A 22,413-nucleotide genomic window follows, 5' to 3' on the forward strand; every position below is an offset into this window, starting at 1 on the left:
ACTGTCCCATCACACACTCCCGGGGTCAGACGCAGAGTGAATCTCCCTCCAGACCGTCAAATCACGCACACCCGGGGTCAGACACTGAGTGAATCTCCCTCCACACCGCCCCATCACACACTCCCGGGGTCAGACACAGAGTGAATCTCCCTGCACACCTTCGCATCACACACTCCCGGGCTCAGACAGAGAGTGAATCTCCCTCCAGACCGTCAAATCACACACTCCCGGGGTCACACACTGAGTGAATCTACCCCCACACCGTCCCATCACACACTTCCGGGGTCAGGCACTGTGTGAATCTACCTCCACACCTTCGTATCGCACACCCCCCGTGGTCAGACACAGAGTCAATCTTGCTCCTCATCGTACCATCTCACAATACGGGGGTCAGACACAGAGTGAATCTCCATCCACTCAGTCACATCAAAAAACCCCCGTGGTCAGACACAGAGTGAATCTCATTACACACCGCCACATCACATACTCCCGGGGACACTCACAGAATGAGTCTCCATCCAAACCGTTCCATCACACACTCCTGGTGTCAGCCACAGAGTGAATCTACCTCCACACCTTCCCATCACACACTCCCGGGGTCAGACACAGAGTGAATCTCCCTCCACACCGTCCCACACTCACTTCTGTGGTCAGGCACTGTGTGAATCTACCTACACACCTTCCCATCACACAATCCCGGGGTCAGACACAGAGTGAATCTCCCTCCACAGCTTCGCATCACACACTCCCGGGGTCAGACACAGAGTGAATCTTGCTCCTCGCTGTACCATCTCAAAATCCGGGTGTCAGTCACAGAGTGAAATTCCATCCACACCGTCCCATCACACACTCCGGAGGTCAGACGCAGAGTGAATCTCCCTCCCCATCGTCCCATCAAAGACGGCTGGGGTCAGACACGGAGTGAATCCCCCTCCACACCGTCCCATAACACACTCCCGGGGTCAGACACAGAGTTAATCTCGCTCCTCACCGTGCCATCTCACAATCCGGGCGTCAGACACAGAGGTTATCTCTCCACACCGTCCCATCAGACACTCCAGTGGTCAGACACAGAGTGAATATCCATCGACCCCCTCCCATCACACACTCCCGGGGTCAGACAGTGAATCTCATTACACACCGCAACATCACAGACTCCCGGGGTCAGGCACTGTGTCAATCTACCCCCGCACCGTCCCATCACACACTCCCGTGGTCAGACACAGAGTGAATCTCCATCCACACAGTCCCATCACACACTCCCGGGGTCAGACGCAGAGTGAATCTCCCTCCAGACCGTCAAATCACACACACCCGGGGTCAGACATGGAGTGACTCTCCCTCCACACCGTCCCATCACACACTCCCGTGGTCAGACACAGAGTGAATCTCCATCCACACCTTCCCATCACACACTCCCGGGGTCAGACACAGAGTGAATCTCCCTGCACACCTTCGCATCACATACTCCCGGGGTCAGACACAGAGTGAATCTCCGTCCTGACCGTCAAATCACACACTCCCGGGGTCAGACACTGAGTGAATCTACCTCCACACCGTCCCATCACACACTGCCGGTGTCAGACACAGAGTGAATCTCCATCCACAACGTCACATCAGAAACTCCCGTGGTCATACACTGAGTGAAACTCATTGCACACCGGCACATCACACACTTCCGGGGTCAGGCACTGTGTGAATCTACCTCCACAACTACCCATCACACACTCCCAGTGTCAGACACAGAGTGAATCTCCCTGCACACCTTCGTATCGCACACTCCCGGGGTCAGACACAGAGTGAATCTTGCTCCTCACCGTACCATCTCACAATCCGGGGGTCAGACACAGAGTGAATCTTGCTCCTCACCGTACCATCTCACAATCCGGGGGTCAGACACAGAGTGAATCTCCATCCACACAGTCACATCAAAAAACCCCCGTGGTCAGACACAGAGTGAATCTCATTACACACCGCCACATCACACACTCCCGGGGTCACTCACAGAATGAGTCTCCATTCAAACCGTCACATCACACAGTCCTGGGGTCAGGCACAGAGTGAATCTACCTCCACACTTTCCCATCAGACACTCCCGCGGTCAGACACAGAGTGAATCTCCCTCCACACCGTCCCACACACACTTCCGGGGTCAGGCACTGTGTGAATCTACCTACACACCTTCCCATCACAAAATCCCGGGGTCAGACACAGAGTGAATCTCCCTCCACACCTTCGCATCACACACTCACGGGGTCAGACACAGAGTGAATCTTGCTCCTCGCTGTACCATCTCAAAATCCGGGTGTCAGTCACAGAGAGAAATTCCATCCACACCGTCCCATCAAACACTCCCATGGTCAGACGCAGAGTGAATCTCCCTCCCCATCGTCCCATCAAAGACGGCTGGGGTCAGACACGGAGTGAATCCCCCTCCACACCGTCCCATAACACACTCCCGGGGTCAGACACAGAGTTAATCTCGCTCCTCACCGTGCCATGTCACAATCCGGGCGTCAGACACAGAGATAATCTCTCTCCACACCGTCCCATCAGACACTCCAGTGGTCAGACACAGAGTGAATATCCATCGACCCCCTCCCATCACACACTCCCGGGGTCAGACAGTGAATCTCATTACACACCGCAACATCACAGACTCCCGGGGTCAGGCACTGTGTCAATCTACCCCCACACAGTCCCATCACACACTCCCGTGGTCAGACACAGAGTGAATGTCCATCCACACTGTCCCATCACACACTCCCGGGGTCAGACGCAGAGTGAATCTCCCTCCAGACCGTCAAATCACACAAACCCGGGGTCAGACACGGAGTGAATCTCCCTCCACACCGTCCCATCACACACACCCGGGGTCAGAGACAGAGTGAATCTACCTCCAGACCGTCCCTTGACACACGACCGTGTTCAAACACAGAGTCAATATAGGTGCGCACCGTCCCATCACAGAGTCCCGGGGACACACATAGAGTGAATATCCCTTCACGCCTTTCCATCACACACTAACGGCGTCAGACACAGAGTGAAACTCCATCCACACCGTCCTATCACCCACTCCCGGGTTCAGACACAGAGTGAATCTCCCTCCACACCGTCCCACACTCACTTCCGTGATCAGGCACTGTGTGAATCTACCTGCACACCTTCCCATCACACAATCCCGGGGTCAGACACAGAGTGAATCTCCCTCCACACCTTCGCATCACACACTCCCGGGGTCAGACACAGAGTGAATCTTGCTCCTCACTGTACCATCTCAAAATCTGGGTGTCAGACACAGAGTGAATTTCCATCCACACCGTCCCATCACACACTCCCGTGGTCAGACGCAGAGTGAATCTCCCTCCCCATCGTCCCATCAAAGACGGCTGGGGTCAGACACGGAGTGAATCCCCCTCCACACCGTCCCATCACACACTCCCGGAGTCAGACACAGAGTGAATCTCGCTCCTCACCGTGCCATGTCACAATCCGGGCGTCAGACACAGAGATAATCTCTCTCCACTCCGTCCCATCAGACACTCCAGTGGTCAGACACAGAGTGAATATCCATCGACCCCCTCCCATCACACACTCCCGTGGTCAGACACAGAGTGAATCTCCATCCACACTGTCCCATCACACACTCCCGGGGTCAGACGCAGAGTGAATCTACCTCCACACCTTCCCATCACACACTCCCGGGGTCAGACACAGAGTGAATCTCCCTCCACACCGTCCCACACTCACTTCCGGGGTCAGGCACTGTGTGAATCTACTCCCACACCGTCCCATCAGACACTCCAGTGGTCAGACACAGAGTGAATATCCATCGACACCCTCCCATCACACACTCCCGGGGTCAGACACAGAGTGAATCTCATTCCACACCGCAACATCACAGACTCCCGGGGTCAGGCACTGTGTCAATCTACCCCCACACCGTCCCATCACACACTCCCGTGGTCAGACACAGAGTGAATCTCCATCCACACTGTCCCATCACACACTCCCGGAGTCAGACGCAGAGTGAATCTCCCTCCAGACCGTCAAATAACGCACACCCGGGGTCAGACACGGAGTGAATCTCCCTCCTCACCGCCCCATCACACACTCCCGGGGTCAGACACAGAGTGAATCTCCCTGCACACCTTCGCATCACATACACCCGGGGTCTGACACAGAGTGAATCTCCCTCCAGACCGTCAAATCACACACTCCTGGGGTCAGACACTGAGTGAATCTACCTCCACACCGTCCCATCACACACTGCCGCTGTCAGACACAGAGGGAATCTCCATCCACAACGTCACATCAGAAACTCACGTGGTCATACACTGAGTGAATCTCATTGCACACCGGCACATCACACACTTCCGGGGTCAGGCACTGTGTGAATCTACCTCCACACCTTCGTATCGCACACTCCCGGGGTCAGACACAGAGTGAATCTCGCTCCTCACCGTACCATCTCACAATACGGGGGTCAGACACAGAGTGAATCTCCATCCACACAGTCACATCAAAAAATCCCCGTGGTCAGACACAGAGTGAATCTCATTACACACCGCCACATCACATACTCCCGGGGTCACTCACAGAATGAGTCTCCATCCAAACCGTCCCATCACATACTCCTGGTGTCAGGCACAGAGTGAATCTACCTCCACACCTTCCCATCACACATTCCCGGGGTCAGACACAGAGTGAATCTCCCTCCACACCTTCGCATCACACACTCCCGGGGTCAGACACAGAGTGAGTCTTGCTCCTCACTGTACCATCTCAAAATCCGGGTGTCAGACACAGAGTGAATTTCCCTCCACACCGTCCCATCACACACTCCCGTGGTCAGACGCAGAGTGAATCTCCCTCCCCATCGTCCCATCAAAGACGGCTGGGGTCAGACACGGAGTGAATCCCCCTCCACACCGTCCCATAACACACTCCCGGGGTCAGACACAGAGTTAATCTCGCTCCTCACCGTGCCATCTCACAATCCGGGCGTCAGACACAGAGATAATCTCTCTACACACCGTCCCATCAGACACTCCAGTGGTCAGACACAGAGTGAATATCCATCGACCCCCTCCCATCACACACTCCCGGGGTCAGACACAGAGTGAATCTCATTCCACCCCGCAACATCACAGACTCCCGGGGTCAGGCACTGTGTCAATCTACCCCCACACCGTCCCATCACACACTCCCGTGCTCAGACACAGAGTGAATCTCCATCCACACTGTCCCATCACACACTCCCGGGGTCAGACGCAGAGTGAATCTCCCTCCAGACCGTCAAATCACACACACCCGGGGTCAGACACGGAGTGAATCTCCCTCCACACCGCCCCATCACACACTCCCGGGGTCAGACACAGAGTGAATCTCCCTGCACACCTTCGCATCACATACTCCCGGGGTCAGACACAGAGTGAATCTCCCTCCAGACCGTCAAATCACACACTCCCGGGGTCAGACACTGAGTGAATCTACCTCCACACCGTCCCATCACACACTGCCGGTGTCAGACACAGAGTGAATCTCCATCCACAACGTCACATCAGAAACTCCCGTGGTCATACACTGAGTGAATCTCATTGCACACCGGCACATCACACACTCCGGGGTCAGGCACTGTGTGAATCTACCTCCACAACTTCCCATCACACACTCCCAGTGTCAGACACAGAGTGAATCTCCCTTCACACCTTCGTATCGCACACTCCCTGGGTCAGACACAGAGTGAATCTTGCTCCTCACCGTACCATCTCACAATCCGGGGGTCAGACACAGAGTGAATCTCCATCCACACAGTCACATCAAAAAACCCCCGTGGTCAGACACAGAGTGAATCTCATTACACACCGCCACATCACACACTCCCGGGGTCACTCACAGAATGAGTCTCCATCCAAACCGTCCCATCACACAGTCCTGGGGTCAGGCACAGAGTGAATCTACATCCACACCTTCCCATCAGACACTCCCGGGGTCAGACACAGAGTGAATCTCCCTCCACACCGTCCCACACACACTTCCGGGGTCAGATACTGTGTGAATCTACCTACACACCTTCCCATCACACAATCCCGGGGTCAGACACAGAGTGAATCTCCATCCACAGCTTCGCATCACACACTCCCGGGGTCAGAGACAGAGTGAATCTTGCTCCTCGCTGTACCATCTCAAAATTCGGGTGTCAGTCACAGAGTGAAATTCCATCCACACCGTCCCATCACACACTCCGGTGGTCAGACGCAGAGTGAATCTCCCTCCCCATCGTCCCATCAAAGACGGCTGGGGTCAGACACGGAGTGAATCCCCCTCCACACCGTCCCATAACACTCTCCCGGGGTCAGACACAGAGTTAATCTCGCTCCTCACCGTGCCATCTCACAATCCGGGCGTCAGACACAGAGTGAATTTCCATCCACACCGTCCCATCACACACTCCCGTGGTCAGACGCAGAGTGAATCTCCCTCCCCATCGTCCCATCAAAGACGGCTGGGGTCAGACACGGTGTGAATCCCCCTCCACACCGTACCATCACACAATCCCGGGGTCAGACACAGAGTGAATCTCGCTCCTCACCGTGCCATCTCACAATCCGGGCGTCAGACACAGAGATAATCTCTCTACACACCGTCCCATCAGACACTCCAGTGGTCAGACACAGAGTGAATATCCATCGACCCCCTCCCATCACACACTCCCGGGGTCAGACACAGAGTGAATCTCCATCCACACTGTCCCATCACACACTCCCGGGGTCAGACGCAGAGTGAATCTCCCTCCAGACCGTCAAATCACACACACCCGGGGTCAGACACGGAGTGAATCTCCCTCCACACCCCCCCATCACACACTCCCGGGGTCAGACACAGAATGAATCTCCCTGCACACCTTCGCATCACATACTCCCGGGGTCAGACACAGAGTGAATCTCCCTCCAGACCGTCAAATCACACACTCCCGGGGTCAGACACTGAGTGAATCTACCTCCACACCGTCCCATCACACACTGCCGGTGTCAGACACAGAGTGAATCTCCATCCACAACGTCACATCAGAAACTCCCGTGGTCATACACTGAGTGAATCTCATTGCACACCGGCACATCACACACTCCGCGGTCAGGCACTGTGTGAATCTACCTCCACAACTTCCCATCACACACTCCCAGTGTCAGACACAGAGTGAATCTCCCTCCACACCTTCGTATCGCACACTCCCGGGGTCAGACACAGAGTGAATCTTGCTCCTCACCGTACCATCTCACAATCCGGGGGTCAGACACAGAGTGAATCTCCATCCACACAGTCACATCAAAAAACACCCGTGGTCAGACACAGAGTGAATCTCATTACACACCGCCACATCACACACTCCCGGGGTCACTCACAGAATGAGTCTCCATCCAAACCGTCCCATCACACAGTCCTGGGGTCAGGCACAGAGTGAATCTACATCCACACCTTCCCATCAGACACTCCCGGGGTCAGACACAGAGTGAATCCCCCTCCACACCGTCCCATCACACACTCCCGGGGTCAGACACAGAGTGAATCTCGCTCCTCACCGTGCCATGTCACAATCCGGGCGTCAGACACAGAGATAATCTCTCTCCACTCCGTCCCATCAGACACTCCAGTGGTCAGACACAGAGTGAATATCCATCGACCCCCTCCCATCACACACTCCCGTGGTCAGACACAGAGTGAATCTCCATCCACACTGTCCCATCACACACTCCCGGGGTCAGACGCAGAGTGAATCTCCCTCCAGACCGTCAAATCACGCACACCCGGGGTCAGACACGGAGTGAATCTCCATCCACAAAGTCACATCAGAAACTCCCGTGGTCATACACTGAGTGAATCTCATTGCACACCGGCACATCACACACTTCCGGGGTCAGGCACTGTGTGAATCTACCTCAACACACCTTCGTATCGCACACTCCCGGGGTCAGACACAGAGTGAATCTCGCTCCTTACCGTACCATCTCACAATCCGGGTGTCAGACACAGAGTGAATCTCCATCCACACAGTCACATCAAAAAACCCCCGTGGTCAGACACAGAGTGAATCTCATTACACACCGCCACATCACATACTCCCGGGGACACTCACAGAATGAGACTCCATCCAAACCGTCCCATCACAGACTCCTGGGGTCAGGCTCAGAGTGAATCTACCTCCACACCTTCCCATCACACACTCCCGGGGTCAGACACAGAGTGAATCTCCCTCCACACCGTCCCACACTCACTTCCGGGGTCAGGCACTGTGTGAATCTACTCCCACACCGTCCCATCAGACACTCCAGTGGTCAGACACAGAGTGAATATCCATCGACGCCCTCCCATCACACACTCCCGGGGTCAGACACAGAGTGAATCTCATTCCACACCGCAACATCACAGACTCCCGGGGTCGGGCAATGTGTCAATCTACCCCCACACCGTCCCATCACACACTCCCGTGGTCAGACACAGAGTGAATCTCCATCCACACTGTCCCATCACACACTCCCGGAGTCAGACGCAGAGTGAATATCCCTCCAGACCGTCAAATCACGCACACCCGGGGTCAGACACGGAGTGAATCTCCCTCCACACCGCCCCATCACACACTCCCGGGGTCAGACACAGAGTGAATCTCCCTGCACACCTTCGCATCACACACTCCCGGGGTCAGACACAGAGTGAATCTCCCTCCAGACCGTCAAATCACACACTCCTGGGGTCAGACACTGAGTGAATCTACCTCCACACCGTCCCATCACACACTTCCGGGGTCAGACACAGAGTGAATCTCCATCCACAACGTCACATCAGAAACTCCCGTGGTCATACACTGAGTGAATCTCATTGCACACCGGCACATCGCACACTCCCGGGGTCAGTCACTGTGTGAATCTACCTCCACACCTTCGTATCGCACACTCCCGGGGTCAGACACAGAGTGAATCTCGCTCCTCACCGTACCATCTCACAATACGGGGGTCAGACACAGAGTGAATCTCCATCCACACAGTCACATCAAAAAACCCCCGTGGTCAGACACAGAGTGAATCTCATTGCACACCGCCACATCACATACTCCCGGGGACACTCACAGAATGAGTCTCCATCCAAACCGTCCCATCACACACTCCTGGTGTCAGGCACAGAGTGAATCTACCTCCACACCTTCCCATCACACATTCCCGGGGTCAGACACAGAGTGAATCTCCCTCCACACCTTCGCATCACACACTCCCGGGGTCAGACACAGAGTGAGTCTTGCTCCTCACTGTACCATCTCAAAATCCGGGTGTCTGACACAGAGTGAATTTCCATCCACACCGTCCCATCACACACTCCCGTGGTCAGACGCAGAGTGAATCTCCCTCCCCATCGTCCCATCAAAGACGGCTGGGGTCAGACACGGAGTGAATCCCCCTCCACACCGTCCCATCACACACTCCCGGGGTCAGACACAGAGTGAATCTCGCTCCTCACCGTGCCATGTCACAATCCGGGCGTCAGACACAGAGATAAACTCTCTACACACCGTCCCATCAGACAGTCCAGTGGTCAGACACAGAGTGAATATCCATCGACCCCCTCCCATCACACACTCCCGGGGTCAGACACAGAGTGAATCTCATTCCACACCGCAACATCACAGACTCCCGGGGTCAGACGCAGAGTGAATCTCCCTCCAGACCGTCAAATCACACACACCCGGGGTCAGACACAGAGTGAATCTCCCTGCACACCTTCGCATCACATACTCCCGGGGGCAGACAGAGTGAATCTCCCTCCAGACCGTCAAATCACACACTCCCGGGGTCAGACACTGAGTGAATCTACCTCCACACCGTCCCATCACACACTGCCGGTGTCAGACACAGAGTGAATCTCCATCCACAACGTCACATCAGAAACTCCCGTGGTCATACACTGAGTGAATCTCATTGCACACCGGCACATCACACACTCCGGGGTCAGGCACTGTGTGAATCTACCTCCACAACTTCCCATCAAACACTCCCAGTGGTCAGACACAGAGTGAATATCCATCGACCCCCTCCCATCACACACTCCCGGGGTCAGACACAGAGTGAATCTCCATCCACACTGTCCCATCACACACTCCCGGGGTCAGACGCAGAGTGAATCTCCCTCCAGACCGTCAAATCACACAAACCGGGGTCAGACACGGAGTGAATCTCCCTCCACACCGCCCCATCACACACTCCCGGGGTCAGACACAGAGTGAATCTCCCTGCACACCTTCGCATCACATACTCCCGGGGTCAGACACAGAGTGAATCTCCCTCCAGACCGTCAAATCACACACTCCCGGGGTCAGACACTGAGTGAATCTACCTCCACACCGTCCCATCACACACTGCCGGTGTCAGACACAGAGTGAATCTCCATCCACAACGTCACATCAGAAACTCCAGTGGTAATACACTGAGTGAATCTCATTGCACACCGGCACATCACACACTCCGGGGGTCAGGCACTGTGTGAATCTACCTCCACAACTTCCCATCACACACTCCCAGTGTCAGACACAGAGTGAATCTCCCTCCACACCTTCGTATCGCACACTCCCGGGGTCAGACACAGAGTGAATCTTGCTCCTCACCGTACCATCTCACAATCCGGGGGTCAGACACAGAGTGAATATCCATCCACACAGACACATCAAAAAACCCCCGTGGTCAGACACAGAGTGAATCTCATTACACACCGCCACATCACACACTCCCGGGGTCACTCACAGAATGAGTCTCCATCCAAACCGTCCCATCACACAGTCCTGGGGTCAGGCACAGAGTGAATCTACATCCACACCTTCCCATCAGACACTCCCGGGGTCAGACACAGAGTGAATCTCCCTCCACACCGTCCCACACACACTTCCGGGGTCAGGCACTGTGTGAATCTACCTACACACCTTCCCATCACACAATCCCGGGGTCAGACACAGAGTGAACCTCCCTCCACAGCTTCGCATCACACACTCCCGGGGTCAGACACAGAGTGAATCTTGCTCCTCGCTGTACCATCTCAAAATCCGGGTGTCAGTCACAGAGTGATATTCCATCCACACCGTCCCATCACACACTCCGGTGGTCAGACGCAGAGTGAATCTCCCTCCCCATCGTCCCATCAAAGACGGCTGGGGTCAGACACGGAGTGAATCCCCCTCCACACCGTCCCATAACACACTCCCGGGGTCAGACACAGAGTTAATCTCGCTCCTCACCGTGCCATCTCACAATCCGGGCGTCAGACACAGAGATAATCTCTCTCCACACCGTCCCATCAGACACTCCAGTGGTCCGACACAGAGTGAATATCCATCGACCCCCTCCCATCACACACTCCCGGGGTCAGACAGTGAATCTCATTACACACCGCAACATCACAGACTCCCGGGGTCAGGCACTGTGTCAATCTACCCCCACACCGTCCTATCACACACTCCCGTGGTCAGACACAGAGTGAATCTCCATCCACACAGTCCCATCACACACTCCCGGGGTCAGACGCAGAGTGAATCTCCCTCCAGACCGTCAAATCACACACACCCGGGGTCAGACATGGAGTGACTCTCCCTCCACACCGTCCCATCACACACTCCCGTGGTCAGACACAGAGTGAATCTCCATCCACACTGTCCCATCACACACTCCCGGGGTCAGACGCAGAGTGAATCTCCCTCCAGACCATCAAAACACACACCCGGGGTCAGACACGGAGTGAATCTCCCTCCACACCGCCCCATCACACACTCGCGGGGTCAGACACAGAGTGAATCTCCATCCACAACGTCACATCAGAAACTCCCGTGGTCATACACTGAGTGAATCTCATTGCACACCGTCCCATCAGACACGCCAGTGGTTAGACACCGAGTGAATATCTATCGAACCCCTCCCATCACACACTCCCGGGATCAGAGACAGAGTGAATCTCATTACACACCACCACATCACACACTCCCGGGGCCACTCACAGAATGAGTCTCCATCCACACCGTCCCATCACACACTCCTGGGGTCAGACACAGAGTGAATCTCCGTCCTGACCGTCAAATCACACACACCCGGGGTCAGACACGGAGTGAATCTCCCTCCACACCGTCCCATCACACACACCCGGGGTCAGAGACAGAGTGAATCCTCCTCCAGACCGTCCCTTGACACACGACCGTGTTCAAACACAGAGTCAATATAGGTGCGCACCGTCCCATCACAGAGTCCCGGGGACACACATAGAGTGAATATCCCTTCACGCCTTTCCATCACACACTAACGGCGTCAGACACAGAGTGAATCTCCATCCACACCGTCCTATCACCCACTCCCGGGTTCAGACACAGAGTGAATCTCCCTCCACACCGTCCCACACTCACTTCCGTGGTCAGGCACTGTGTGAATCTACCTGCACACCTTCCCATCACACAATCCCGGGGTCAGACACAGAGTGAATCTCCCTCCACACCTTCGCATCACACACTCCCGGGGTCAGACACAGAGTGAGTCTTGCTCCTCACTGTACCATCTCAAAATCCGGGTGTCAGACACAGAGTGAATTTCCATCCACACCGTCCCATCACACACTCCCGTGGTCAGACGCAGAGTGAATCTCCCTCCCCATCGTCCCATCAAAGACGGCTGGGGTCAGACACGGAGTGAATCCCCCTCCACACCGTCCAATCACACACTCCCTGGGTCAGACACAGAGTGAATCTCGCTCCTCACCGTGCCATCTCACAATCCGGGCGTCAGACACAGAGATAATCTCTCTCCACTCCGTCCCATCAGACACTCCAGTGGTCAGACACAGAGTGAATATCCATCGACCCCCTCCCATCACACACTCCCGTGGTCAGACACAGAGTGAATCTCCATCCACACTGTCCCATCAGACACTCCCGGGGTCAGACGCAGAGTGAATCTCCCTCCAGACCGTCAAATCACACACTCCCGGGGTCAGACACAGAGTGAATCTCGCTCCTCACCGTGCCATCTCACAATCCGGGCGTCAGACACAGAGATAATCTCTCTCCACTCCGTCCCATCAGACACTCCAGTGGTCAGACACAGAGTGAATATCCATCGACCCCCTCCCATCACACACTCCCGTGGTCAGACACAGAGTGAATCTCCATCCACACTGTCCCATCACACAATCCCGGGGTCAGACGCAGAGTGAATCTCCCTCCAGACCGTCAAATCACGCACACCCGGGCTCAGACAGAGAGTGAATCTCCCTCCAGACCGTCAAATCACACACTCCCGGGGTCAGACACTGAGTGAATCTACCTCCACACCGTCCCATCACACACTGCCGGTGTCAGACACAGAGTGAATCTCCATCCACAACGTCACATCAGAAACTCCCGTGGTCATACACTGAGTGAATCTCATTGCACACCGGCACATCACACACTTCCGGGGTCAGGCACTGTGTGAATCTACCTCAACACACCTTCGTATCGCACACTCCCGGGGTCAGACACAGAGTGAATCTCGCTCCTCACCGTACCATCTCACAATACGGGGGTCAGACACAGAGTGAAACTCCATCCAAACAGTCACATCAAAAAAACCCCGTGGTCAGACACAGAGTGAATCTCATTACACACCGCCACATCACATACTCCCGGGGACACTCACAGAATGAGTCTCCATCCAAACCGTCCCATCACACACTCCTGGTGTCAGGCACAGAGTGAATCTCCATCCACACTGTCCCATCACACACTCCCGGGGTCAGACGCAGAGTGAATCTCCCTCCAGACCGTCAAATCACACACACCCGGGGTCAGACACGGAGTGAATCTACCTCCAGACCGTCCCTTGACACACGACCGTGTTCAAACACAGAGTCAATATAGGTGCGCACCGTCCCATCACAGAGTCCCGGGGACACACATAGTGTGAATATCCCTTCACGCCTTTCCATCACACACTAACGGCGTCAGACACAGAGTGAATCTCCATCCACACCGTCCTATCACCCACTCCCGGGTTCAGGCACAGAGTGAATCTCCATCCACACCGTCACATCACACACGCTCGGGGTCAGACACAGAGTGAATCTCGCTCCTCACCGTGCCATCGCACAATCCGGGTGTCAGACACAGAGATAATCTCTCTCCACACCGTCCCATCAGACACGCCAGTGGTCAGACACCGAGTGAATATCTATCGAACCCCTCCCATCACACACTCCCGGGATCAGAGACAGAGTGAATCTCATTACACACCGCCACATCACACACTCCCGGGGCCACTCACAGAATGAGTCTCCATCCACACCGTCCCATCACACCCTCCTGGGGTCAGGCACAGAGTGAATCTACCTCCACACCTCACCATCACACACTCCCGGGGCAGACACAGAGTGAATCCCTCTCCACACCGTCCCATCACACCCTCCCGTGGTCAGACACAGAGTGAATCTCCATCTACACAGTCCCATCACACACTCCCTGTGTCAGACGCTGAGTGAATCTCCCTCCAGACCGTCAAATCACGCACACCCGGGGTCAGACACGGAGTGAATCTCCCTCCACACCGTCCCATCACACACACCCGGGGTCAGAGACAGAGTGAATCTACCTCCAGACAGTCCCTTGACACACGACCGTGTTCAAACACAGAGTCAATATAGGTGCGCACCGTCCCATCACAGAGTCCCGGGGACACACATAGAGTGAATATCCCTCCACGCCTTTCATTTAACACTAACGGGGTCAGACACAGAGTGAATCTCCATCCACACCGTCCTATCAGCCACTCCCGGGTTCAGACACAGAGTGAATCTCCCTCCACACCGTCCCACACTCACTTCCGTGGTCAGGCACTGTGTGAATCTACCTGCACACCTTCCCATCACACAATCCCGGGGTCAGACACAGAGTGAATCTCCCTCCACACCTTCGCATCACACACTCCCGGGGTCAGACACAGAGTGCATCTTGCTCCTCACTGTACCATCTCAAAATCCGGGTGTCAGACACAGAGTGAATTTCCATCCACACCGTCCCATCACACACTCCCGTGGTCAGACGCAGAGTGAATCTCCCTCCCCATCGTCCCATCAAAGACGGCTGGGGTCAGACACGGAGTGAATCCCCCTCCACACCGTCCCATCACACACTCCCGGGGTCAGACACAGAGTGAATCTCGCTCCTCACCGTGCCATCTCACAATCCGGGCGTCAGACACAGAGATAATCTCTCTCCACACCGTCCCATCAGACACTCCAGTGGTCAGACACAGAGTGAATATCCATCGACCCCCCTCCCATCACACACTCCCGGGGTCAGACACAGAGTGAATCTCATTCCACACCGCAACATCACAGACTCCCGGGGTCAGGCACTGTGTCAATCTACCCCCACACCGTCCCATCACACACTCCCGTGGTCAGACACAGAGTGAATCTCCATCCACACTGTCCCATCACACACTCCCGGGGTCAGACGCAGAGTGAATCTCCCTCCAGACCGTCAAATCACGCACACCCGGGGTCAGACACGGAGTGAATCTCCCTCCACACCGCCCCATCACACACTCCCGGGGTCAGACACAGAGTGAATCTCCCTGCACACCTTCGCATCACATACTCCCGGGCTCAGACAGAGAGTGAATCTCCCTCCAGACCGTCAAATCACACACTCCCGGGGTCACACACTGAGTGAATCTACCCCCACACCGTCCCATCACACACTTCCGGGGTCAGGCACTGTGTGAATCTACCTCCACACCTTCGTATCGCACACCCCCCGTGGTCAGACACAGAGTGAATCTTGCTCCTCATCGTACCATCTCACAATACGGGGGTCAGACACAGAGTGAATCTCCATCCACACAGTCACATCAAAAAACCCCCGTGGTCAGACTCAGAGTGAATCTCATTACACACCGCCACATCACATACTCCCGGGGACACTCACAGAATGAGTCTCCATCCAAACCGTCCCATCACACACTCCTGGTGTCAGCCACAGAGTGAATCTACCTCCACACCTTCCCATCACACACTCCCGGGGTCAGACACAGAGTGAATCTCCCTCCACACCGTCCCACACTCACTTCCGTGGTCAGGCACTGTGTGAATCTACCTACACACCTTCCCATCACACAATCCCGGGGTCAGACACAGAGTGAATCTCCCTCCACACATTCGCATCACACACTCCCGGGGTCAGACACAGAGTGAGTCTTGCTCCTCACTGTACCATCTCAAAATCCGGGTGTCAGACACAGAGTGAATTTCCATCCACACCGTCCCATCACACACTCCCGTGGTCAGACGCAGAGTGAATCTCCCTCCCCATCGTCCCATCAAAGACGGCTGGGGTCAGACACGGAGTGAATCCCCCTCCACAACGTCCCATAACACACTCCCGGGGTCAGACACAGAGTTAATCTCGCTCCTCACCGTGCCATCTCACAATCCGGGCGTCAGACACAGAGATAATCTCTCTCCTCACCGTCCCATCAGACACTCCAGTGGTCAGACACAGAGTGAATATCCATCGACCCCCTCCCATCACACACTCCCCGGGTCAGACACAGAGTGAATCTCATTCCACACCGCAACATCACAGACTCCCGGGGTCAGGCACTGTGTCAATCTACCCCCACACCCTCCCATCACACACTCCCGTGGTCAGACACAGAGTGAATCTCCATCCACACTGTCCCATCACACACTCCCGGTGTCAGACGCAGAGTGAATCTCCCTCCAGACCGTCAAATCACACACACCCGGGGTCAGACACGGAGTGAATCTACCTCCAGACCGTCCCTTGACACACGACCGTGTTCAAACACAGAGTCAATATAGGTGCGCACCGTCCCATCACAGAGTCCCGGGGACACACATAGGGTGAATATCCCTTCACGCCTTTCCATCACACACTAACGGCGTCAGACACAGAGTGAATCTCCATCCACACCGTCCTATCACCCACTCCCGGGTTCAGGCACAGAGTGAATCTCCATCCACACCGTCACATCACACACGCTCGGGGTCAGACACAGAGTGAATCTCGCTCCTCACCGTGCCATCGCACAATCCGGGTGTCAGACACAGAGATAATCTCTCTCCACACCGTCCCATCAGACACGCCAGTGGTCAGACACCGAGTGAATATCTATCGAACCCCTCCCATCACACACTCCCGGGATTAGAGACAGAGTGAATCTCATTACACACCGCCACATCACACACTCCCGGGGCCACTCACAGAATGAGTCTCCATCCACACCGTCCCATCACACTCTCCTGGGGTCAGGCACAGAGTGAATCTACCTCCACACCTCACCATCACACACTCCCGGGGTGAGGCACAGAGTGAATCTCCCTCCACACCGTCCCATCACACACTTCCGGGGTCAGACACTGAGTGAATCTCCCTCCACACCTTCGCATCACACGCTCCCGGGGTCAGACACAGAATGAATCTCCATCCACACAGTCCCATCAGACAATTCCTTCGTCAGACACAGAGTGAATCTTGCTCCTCACTGTACCATCTCACAATCCGGGTGTCAGACACAGAGTGAATCTCCATCCACACCGTCCCATCACACACTCCCGTGGTCATACGCAGAGTGAATCTCCCTCCCCATCGTCCCATCAAAGACGGCTGGGGTCAGACACGGAGTGAATCCCCCTCCACAAAGTCCCATCACACACTCCCGGGGTCAGACACAGAGTGAATCTCTCTCCTCACCGTGCCATCTCACTATCCGGGAGTCAGACACAGAGATAATCTCTCTCCACACCGTCCCATCAGACACTCCAGGGGTCAGACACAGAGTGAATATCCATCGACCCCCTCCCATCACACTCTCCCGGGGTCAGGCACTGAGTGAATCTCATTCAACACCGCAACATCACAGACTCCCGGGGTCAGGCACTGCGTCAATCTACCATCACACCGTCCCATCACACACTCCCGGGGTCAGACACAGAGTGAATCCCTCTCCACACCGTCCCATCACACCCTCCCGTGGTCAGACACAGAGTGAATCTCCATCTACACAGTCCCATCACACACTCCCTGTGTCAGACGCTGAGTGAATCTCCCTCCAGACCGTCAAATCACGCACACCCGGGGTCAGACACGGAGTGAATCTCCCTCCACACCGTCCCATCACACACACCCGGGGTCAGAGACAGAGTGAATCTACCTCCAGACCGTCCCTTGACACACGACCGTGTTCAAACACAGAGTCAATATAGGTGCGCACCGTCCCATCACAGAGTCCCGGGGACACACATAGAGTGAATATCCCTCCACGCCTTTCATTTAACAGTAACGGGGTCAGACACAGAGTGAATCTCCATCCACACCGTCCTATCAGCCACTCCCGGGTTCAGACACAGAGTGAATCTCCCTCCACACCGTCCCACACTCACTTCCGTGGTCAGGCACTGTGTGAATCTACCTGCACACCTTCCCATCACACAATCCCGGGGTCAGACACAGAGTGAATCTCCCTCCACACCTTCGCATCACACACTCCCGGGGTCAGACACAGAGTGAATCTTGCTCCTCACTGTACCATCTCAAAATCCGGGTGTCAGACACAGAGTGAATTTCCATCCACACCGTCCCATCACACACTCCCGTGGTCAGACGCAGAGTGAATCTCCCTCCCCATCGTCCCATCAAAGACGGCTGGGGTCAGACACGGAGTGAATCCCCCTCCACACCGTCCCATCACACACTCCCGGGGTCAGACACAGAGTGAATCTCGCTCCTCACCGTGCCATCTCACAATCCGGGCGTCAGACACAGAGATAATCTCTCTCCACACCGTCCCATCAGACACTCCAGTGGTCAGACACAGAGTGAATATCCATCGACCCCCTCCCATCACACACTCCCGGGGTCAGACACAGAGTGAATCTCATTCCACACCGCAACATCACAGACTCCCGGGGTCAGGCACTGTGTCAATCTACCCCCACACCGTCCCATCACACACTCCCGTGGTCAGACACAGAGTGAATCTCCATCCACACTGTCCCATCACACACTACCGGGGTCAGACGCAGAGTGAATCTCCCTCCAGACCGTCAAATCACGCACACCCGGGTCAGACACGGAGTGAATCTCCCTCCACACCGCCCCATCACACACTCCCGGGGTCAGACACAGAGTGAATCTCCCTCCACACCGTCCCACACTCACTTCCGTGGTCAGGCACTGTGTGAATCTACCTGCACACCTTCCCATCACACAATCCCGGGGTCAGACACAGAGTGAATCTCCCTGCACACCTTCGCATCACATACTCCCGGGCTCAGACAGAGAGTGAATCTCCCTCCAGACCGTCAAATCACACACTCCCGGGGTCACACACTGAGTGAATCTACCCCCACACCGTCCCATCACACACTCCCGTGGTCAGACACAGAGTGAATCTCCATCCACAACGTCACATCAGAAACTCCCGTGGTCATACACTGAGTGAATCTCATTGCACACCGGCACATCACACACTTCCGGGGTCAGGCACTGTGTGAATCTACCTCCACACCTTCGTATCGCACACCGCCCGTGGTCAGACACAGAGTGAATCTTGCTCCTCATCGTACCATCTCACAATACGGGGGTCAGACACAGAGTGAATCTCCATCCACACAGTCACATCAAAAAACCCCCGTGGTCAGACACAGAGTGAATCTCATTACACACCGCCACATCACATACTCCCGGGGACACTCACAGAATGAGTCTCTATCCAAACCGTCCCAACACACACTCCTGGTGTCAGCCACAGAGTGAATCTACCTCCACACCTTCCCATCACACACTCCCGGGGTCAGACACAGAGTGAATCTCCCTCCACACCGTCCCACACTCACTTCCGTGGTCAGGCACTGTGTGAATCTACCTGCACACCTTCCCATCACACAATCCCGGGGTCAGACACAGAGTGAATCTCCCTCCACACCTTCGCATCACACACTCCCGGGGTCAGACACAGAGTGAATCTTGCTCCTCACTGTACCATCTCAAAATCCGGGTGTCAGACACAGAGTGAATTTCCATCCACACCGTCCCATCACACACTCCCGTGGTCAGACGCAGAGTGAATCTCCCTCCCCATCGTCCCATCAAAGACGGCTGGGGTCAGACACGGAGTGAATCCCCCTCCACACCGTCCCATAACACACTCCCGGGGTCAGACACAGAGTTAATCTCGCTCCTCACCGTGCCATCTCACAATCCGGGCGTCAGACACAGAGATAATCTCTCTCCTCACCGTCCCATCAGACACTCCCGGGGTCAGACACAGAGTGAATCTCATTCCACACCGCAACATCACAGACTCCCGGGGTCAGGCACTGTGTCAATCTACCCCCACACCGTCCCATCACACACTCCCGTGGTCAGACACAGAGTGAATCTCCATCCACACTGTCCCATCACACACTCCCGGTGTCAGACGCAGAGTGAATCTCCCTCCAGACCGTCAAATCACACACACCCGGGGTCAGACACGGAGTGAATCTACCTCCAGACCGTCCCTTGACACACGACCGTGTTCAAACACAGAGTCAATATAGGTGCGCACCGTCCCATCACAGAGTCCCGGGGACACACATAGGGTGAATATCCCTTCACGCCTTTCCATCACACACTAACGGCGTCAGACACAGAGTGAATCTCCATCCACACCGTCCTATCACCCACTCCCGGGTTCAGGCACAGAGTGAATCTCCATCCACACCGTCACATCACACACGCTCGGGGTCAGACACAGAGTGAATCTCGCTCCTGACCGTGCCATCGCACAATCCGGGTGTCAGACACAGAGATAATCTCTCTCCACACCGTCCCATCAGACACGCCAGTGGTCAGACACCGAGTGAATATCTATCGAACCCCTCCCATCACACACTCCCGGGATCAGAGACAGAGTGAATCTCATTACACACCGCCACATCACACACACCCGGGGCCACTCACAGAATGAGTCTCCATCCACACCGTCCCATCACACTCTGCTGGGGTCAGGCACAGAGTGAATCTACCTCCACACCTCACCATCACACACTCCCGGGTTCAGACACAGAGTGAATCTCCCTCCACACCTTCGTATCACACGCTCCCGGGGTCAGACACAGAATGAATCTCCATCCACACAGTCCCATCAGACAATTCCTTCGTCAGACACAGAGTTAATCTTGCTCCTCACTGTTCCATCTCACAATCCGGGGTCAGGCACTGCGTCAATCTACCATCACACCGTCCCATCACACACTCCCGGGGTCAGACACAGAGTGAATCCCTCTCCACACCGTCCCATCACACCCTCCCGTGGTCAGACACAGAGTGAATCTCCATCTACACAGTCCCATCACACACTCCCTGTGTCAGACGCTGAGTGAATCTCCCTCCAGACCGTCCCATCACACACTCCCTGTGTCAGACGCTGAGTGAATCTCCCTCCAGACCGTCAAATCACACACACCCGGGGTCAGAGACAGAGTGAATCTACTTCCAGACCGTCCCTTGACACACGACCGTGTTCAAACACAGAGTCAATATAGGTGCGCACCGTCCCATCACAGAGTCCCGGGGACACACATAGAGTGAATATCCCTTCACGCCTTTCCATCACACACTAACGGGGTCAGACACTGAGTGAATCTCCATCCACACCGTCCCATCACCCACTCCCGGGGTCAGGCACAGAGTTAATCTCCATCCAGCCCGTCGAATCACACATTCCAGGGTCAGACACAGAGTGAATCACCCTCCACACCGCCCCATCACACACTCTCGGGGTCAGACACAGAGTGAATCTCGCTCCTCACCGTGCCATCGCACAATCCGGGTGTCAGACACAGAGATAATCTCTCTCCACACCGTCCCATCAGACACGCCAGTGGTCAGACACCGAGTGAATATCTATCGAACCCCTCCCATCACACACTCCCGGGATCAGAGACAGAGTGAATCTCATTACACACCGCCACATCACACACTCCCGGGGCCACTCACAGAATGAGTCTCCATCCACACCGTCCCATCACACACTCCTGGGGTCAGGCACAGAGTGAATCTACCTCCACACCTCACCATCACACACTCCCGGGGTCAGACACAGAGTGAATCTCCCTCCACACCGTCCCATCACACACTTCCGGGGTCAGGCACTGTGTGAATCTACCTACACACCTTCCCATCACACAATCCCGGGGTCAGACACTGAGTGAATCTCCCTCCACACCTTCGCATCACACGCTCCCGGGGTCAGACACAGAATGAATCTCCATCCACACAGTCCCATCAGACAATTCCTTCGTCAGACACAGAGTGAATCTTGCTCCTCACTGTACCATCTCACAAACCGG

This window comes from Hemitrygon akajei, unplaced genomic scaffold, assembly GCF_048418815.1.
Source record: "Hemitrygon akajei unplaced genomic scaffold, sHemAka1.3 Scf000081, whole genome shotgun sequence".
NCBI classification, from domain to species: Eukaryota; Metazoa; Chordata; class Chondrichthyes; order Myliobatiformes; family Dasyatidae; genus Hemitrygon; species Hemitrygon akajei.